Here is a 5,277-nt window from a genome sequence, read left to right on the forward strand (position 1 = left end):
GACGTACAAAATTAATCTAGACGCAGACCTACATCCTTCCCAAAAATTTACTCAAAATGGTTCACAGACCTAAATATGAAATGCAAAACTATAAAACTCCTAGAAGATAAGGTAGGAGAAAAATAAGTTAGCACATCAAATCCATGACTCAATTGATACTCAAATGTTTTTAAACGGGATGCCTGCTATGTGGGGGAAAGGGATTATCTTTTCAGTAAATGGTTGTGGGTCTGTGGGATATCTATAGGAAGGAAATGTCATTTAGACCCCTACTTCACTACTCATAAGAATCGGTTCCAGGTATCCTAAATATTAAAGAGAAAACAACAAAGTTTCTAGATGGCAAACACGGCAGGATCTCTTCATGACTTTGGGGTGCAAAGATTTCTTAAGCAAAACAAAACATTGCTGATCATATAAAAAAATGACTGATTGAAAAACCAGATTACTTTAAAATTAGGAACTTCTGGGGCGCCTGGGTGGCTCAGTCGTTAAGCGTCTGCCTTCGGCTCAGGTCATGATCCCAGGGTCCTGGGATCGAGCCCCGCATCGGGCTCCCTGCTCAGCGGGGAGTCTGCTTCTCCTTCTCCCTCTCCCCCTGCTTGTGTTCCCTCTTTCACTGTGTCTCTCTCTGTCAAATAAATAAATAAAAATCTTTAAAAAAAAATAAAATAAAATTAGGAACTTCTGATTATCAAAGGACACCACTGAGAGAATAATAAAAAAAAAAACAAGAGTAGAAGACAGTTGCAATACTTATAATCAACAACAGATTCACTTCCAGTATATATAAAGCCCGACAAACCAATCATAAAAAGATAGAAGACACAGTTGAAAAATGAGCCAAAGACGTAAACAGGCACCTCACAAAAGAAGATGCCCAATTACATCACAAACATATGACAGAGGAGAACCAGCAATGTTCTCTTCCTTACTGTCAGAGGTCATCGGATGAGTCCATTCACTCTTAGATTTTCAATTCATGGAGTTGTACACTCAAGATTTGTGTACTTTCCTGTACCTGCATTGTACTTCAACACAAAGATTATTTAAAAAAAGAAATTTGGGCAAAAAAATAAACAGAATTTTGGTGCTTTCATTGACCTAAAGACAATTTAGAAACACAGTAATGCATTGCATAACTTTCAAAAAGAAACAACAGATAGACCAAAAATAAGTAAAAAGGATTCCCTTTGAGGGCAAGAGTGAGAATAGGAAGGAAGGAGGGAATAAGAATAAAAATTAGACTTCTCTGCATCTATCTTTTTTTAACAATCTTAATTCACAATCATGCAAAATCAATACAATTTTTAAATAAATTGTTTTTAAGAAACATGAATCAATTTTAAATTAAGTTAGTAATCCAGGTAGTACATAGATACAGCAAAAAGTACGACAATGTTAACGTGAATGACTGAAGTCATGCTGTAGGAAAGATTTCCGGGTGATTGGGCATGTAGTCACTGCCCATGTCACCACCAGGGCAGACCTTGCTAATCCACCATAGATCTTTCCCACCGAGCCTAGACTGCACCTCAGAATCCAACTCAACACAGCACTCTAGGCAGCACTGACTCAAGAGTTGAAATATGCTTGCCATCCTTACCCGATGATAGCAGGTCTCAAAGGAAGAGGTCAAAGCAGTCACAGGTCCACCTAGGTCTCCTGACCCTTCATGTTGCTAATGGGAGAACGGAGGCTGAGACAGAAGGAGTGGCTTTCCCGAGGACACACCAGGAGTTTCATTTTCCCTCTGCTACACCACCACCCAGCCTTAGCATTCCAGCCTAAAGAATGGAGCCCCCTACTCTTCCATCATCCTGCTCACCTGAGCAAAGGAGGCAGCAGAAGCCGTCAGCTGTGACAAGCTCTTCAAAAATTCCCAGGTAGGTCTATCACAGCTCACGCTTGCATCAAGCCTGCTCCTGAATCCAGAGTTTTTCCCTGTCTTGAACAACCAGGCCGCTTTCTTCCCAAACCACCATCACAGAGACATCTTGCTGAATCCCAGTGGTGATCTTGCTATTTCTCTACTCAGAAATTTACCATGGCTCCCTATTTCCTCAGTCCTAACCCCTTAGCCTGGCATTCTAAATAGTTTGTGATGAGACCCCAAACTGTCTTTCTTTGTTAATATCAACTTACTGCCCCTATAAACTCCAGCTGAATCTCACTTCCAGATCTGTGTCCATGCTGTTCCAACCACCTGTCCTTTCATTGAGTCCCAGAGAGTGGAACAGGGATGTTTTAAAGTCTTCCTTCCATGCTCTGGGATGAAGCTGACCCATGGAGCATGGCCAAAAGGCTCCAGCTAAAAGGAAAAAGGGTTCCTGGGACTGGAGCCAGGTCAAACAGCAGAAACTTTCTCTTGATCATTCCCAACCTCCTTTAGATAAAGAAACCTTTGAAAATTTGATTAAAACTATGGACCTCATTCCTAGTTAAATACATCAAACACATTTTTCTTTTAATATCAAAGGGCAGGGAAAAGAGAGCCCAGCTTAAGGATCATGCCTCATGATGCTATGACGGCAGGCAGCTACCCTTTGTTCTGTGTTTATTACGTGTCAGGACTGTCCTAAGCACTGCAGGCATCACCTCATTTAATACCCTCCATACCACCATGATTGACCCCGGCTTTTCAGACAAAGAATGAAGGCACAGAGAGATGGTAGCCACAGAATCAGAATTCAAACCCAAGTCTTTCTGACTCCACAGCCTTGCTCTTAAACGATTCACCAAAGTTTTTGGTTTGGTACCAACTATGTCAGAACTTCCTGGGCCTGTCATTTAAAAATGCAGATTCCCAGGGCGCCTGGGCGGCTCAGTTAAGTGTCTGCCTTCGACTCAGGTCATGTTCCCAGGGTCCTGCTCAGCTGGGAGCCTGCTTCTCCCTCTGCCTCTGCTCGTGCTCTCGCTCTCTCTCAAATAAATAAATAAAATCTTTTAAAAAAATGCAGATTCCCAACCCCTCATCAAGTCTAAATAATCCAGAACCTCAGGAGGTTCTGCATTATTAACAAGACCCCCCAGTTGATTCTCAGGTACTCTAAGGTTAAAAATTGCCCCTGAGTGGCAAAAACTGAGTGTTCCAGTTATCATGGCTGTGTAACAAATTGCCTCAAAACTTAATGACATAAAGCAACCACCATCTTATCTAGCTCTCATACTTGTGGCTCAGGAATTCAGGAAGAGCATCACTTCCACCAGACTCTATCGGTCCCAAGCTGGCCCATATTCAAGAGGAAAGGAATTAGACCCTGCCTGTTGATGGGCATGACAAGGTCCCATCGTACGCAAGCACATGCAGTGGGAGCTGGTGTTGCAGCCATCTTTGGAAAGGGCAATCTGCCACTCGAAGCCTCTGCTCACCTGCAAAATCCGATCAGATCAACCAAGCCGCCTCAATGCGCAGCCTGGAGAGAACAGTGCTTAGCATTCATAAAAGTCACTTTTTCAACAGGCTTTCTCATGCTTCATGGTTCACCCTTTCTGCTTCAAGAAGAGCTGCAGCAGCAGTGCTACAAACCTCAGTGGCCAGCCTCAGGAAGTACCCTGAGTGACAAGGCTGTCCCAGCAGCTCATGGTCTCAGGGTCTAAGGCAAAAATATGTGTCCACCCAGCTTTCTTCTGCATTCAGGTGGCCTCACCTGGGGCAGAGGGCTAAGTCTAATGGGAGACCCAGAATCGAAATGAAAAAGGTTCAACGAGACATCATGGATAGAGAGTGTAAATTGGTAAAACCTTTTTCAAAGGGCAGCTTGGCCACATGTATCAAAATATAATATATACATGCTCTTTGACCCAGCATTTCCACTTCTAGAATTTAGTCCAAGGAGATAGCGGCCCAAATGCAAGGAGACACGTGCATAAGCAGGTACACATGATGTTGTTTATGATGGCGAAAAATTGGAAACAACCTTTCCACCCACAAGTTGGTGATAGATTAGGCAAATAAATTGTAGTTCATTAGTACTAAATTTCAAAGAATCATGTAGATCTATATAGACTGATATGGAAAAATCTCCAAAACATATGGTTAAGTGGGGAAAAAAGTATTTGAACAGTATGTATCATAAATCACATTTATATAAAACTCTTTGTGTGCTTCAGCCCAAAGAGAGATGGCTAGAGGAAGGCCCCCTGGGTGGTAGCATTTAGTGTGAATTTTGTTTTCTTCTGCATTGTTGAAATATTTAATAGTGAGAAGGTGGCTTATATTATACCTACTGTGTGCTATGGACTGTTGCAAATCCCTTACACACATTAACCCACTTTATCCCCCTAACACCCCTGGGAAATGGATACTGTTATTGTCTTCATTTTAGAAGACAGAATACTGAGGCACATAGAGGTCAAACAGTTTGCCCAGCATCACAGGGCCAGTAAATGGCAAAGACGGGAGCCAAACCCAGGAGGTCAGGCTCCAGAGTCTGTGCTCTTACCCATTAAGCTATCCTGCCACTCTGCAGTGTTTGATATAGCATTTTTACCAAAACAACAAAGCCCCCCTTTTTTTTAAGTCACCAAATTGGCCTTAAGAAGTTTTAAGTTTCCAGAAGGAGAAGCCATGGGTCCTTACAGAGGATTCTCCTGCCCTTTCACCCAGCTGAGTGTACAGACAGAATTCCTCCGGGGAGAAGTTCAAGGGTCATGACGAGGTCTGCCCCAGGAAGCCCTGTGGTGCAAACAGGATGTTAAGGAGACCCATTGGGAGGTTTTTCCCCTTGGGTGGGAATGTGCGGTCCTTCAGGTCTGTGGGAGACCAAAGGTCAAGAAAGAGACCCCCTAGAGCCTGCAGACCCAGGCCACGGCTCCTGCCCACCCCCATGCAAGGCCAGAAAAACTTGTGATGATAAATATCTACTTCAAATGAGTCCTCAAGGACTAGAGAGTGAGATCACCAGTCGGTGGATCTCTGCGCATCCTTGGACTCAGGCATGCCCGCAGGAGGGCAAGGCAGCCCCAGCAGGAGCTGCAGCAAGAAGGACCAAAGTGTCTCTAGGGAAAACTCATCCTAAGGGGAGGGAGAATTGAGGCCCAGGGCTTGGTCCAAAGATGAGGGTGGAGACGATTCTGAGCCCAGCTCTACTGTGTCATCCAGTGCCCAAGAGCAACCCCAATGGCCTTGAGCCTAAGACCTGGTGCAGGTGGTGGCCCCCATCAACACAAGTTGAAGTCTAGGGAGCTGTTTCTCTCCTACACCCTCGGGGCCCTCGGGACGCATAATGACAGGCCTTGCAGCCCCTTCAGCCCAGCGGACACAGCTGACACTTC

This window comes from Leptonychotes weddellii, chromosome 4, assembly GCF_054177405.1.
Source record: "Leptonychotes weddellii isolate Sample4059 chromosome 4, ASM5417740v2, whole genome shotgun sequence".
Lineage (NCBI taxonomy): Eukaryota > Metazoa > Chordata > Mammalia > Carnivora > Phocidae > Leptonychotes > Leptonychotes weddellii.